Source organism: Penaeus monodon, chromosome 28, assembly GCF_015228065.2.
Source record: "Penaeus monodon isolate SGIC_2016 chromosome 28, NSTDA_Pmon_1, whole genome shotgun sequence".
Classification (NCBI taxonomy): Eukaryota; Metazoa; Arthropoda; class Malacostraca; order Decapoda; family Penaeidae; genus Penaeus; species Penaeus monodon.
This window is the reverse complement of record NC_051413.1, coordinates 1,916,676-1,917,197: the sequence shown is the minus strand read 5'-3', so window position 1 is coordinate 1,917,197 and position 522 is coordinate 1,916,676.

Genomic DNA, 522 nt, shown 5'->3' with positions numbered 1-522 from the left:
TTTTTTTTTCCCCCCCCCCTTTTTTTTTCCCTTTTTTTTTCACCCCCTTTTTTCCTTTTTTTTCCCCCCTTTTTTCCCTTTTTCTTTTTCTTTCCTTTCCCCCTTTTTTCCCCCCCTTCTTTCTTTTCCCTTTCCTTTTTTTCCCCTTTTCCTTTTTTTTTTTTCCCCTTTCCTTTTTTCCCTTTTTTTTCCTTCCCCCCCCCCCCTTTCCCCCCCCCCTCCCCCCACCCCCCCAAATTTACCCCCCCCCACCCCAGAAACATTCCCAAAAATAACCTAATAACTTTTTTTCCTCCCCCAACTACAAGGAACTCAATTTTTTTTCCAATCCTATCTTAATTCTTTTTTTTTCTTTTTTACTGACCTCTCTTAAAGTTATTATTGACTGAGCTGATGACGCCCTTCGCCTGGCATGACTGTCTTGCTGAAAAAAATCGCTTACTTGTTTTTCAGTCTTCGTCACGAAATATAAGGTTCTGTTTATACACAATAGCTTGGGCGTTCACGGGGGTGTTCGAAGCG